Here is a 200-nt window from a genome sequence, read left to right as displayed (position 1 = left end):
GCGTCGACAACTTCTTTGGACATAAAGATACTTTTCCGCGCCCTCATTTTGCGGAGGAATGCGTCATTATTGTAAAATATAGACAGTGGAGCAATGAAATTCATATCTTCCCGGGTGTGCGCCATTTAGACTCAGAAAGATCTCCATTTCTGACCTTAGTGCTTTCGTTTCCAACCTAGAGTAACCATGAAAGCAGTTAT

This window comes from Amblyomma mixtum, unplaced genomic scaffold, assembly GCF_055824585.1.
Source record: "Amblyomma mixtum isolate Tamu unplaced genomic scaffold, ASM5582458v1 scaffold_19, whole genome shotgun sequence".
Lineage (NCBI taxonomy): Eukaryota > Metazoa > Arthropoda > Arachnida > Ixodida > Ixodidae > Amblyomma > Amblyomma mixtum.
The sequence above is the reverse complement of the archived record's forward strand: the minus strand, read 5'-3'. Positions refer to the sequence as shown.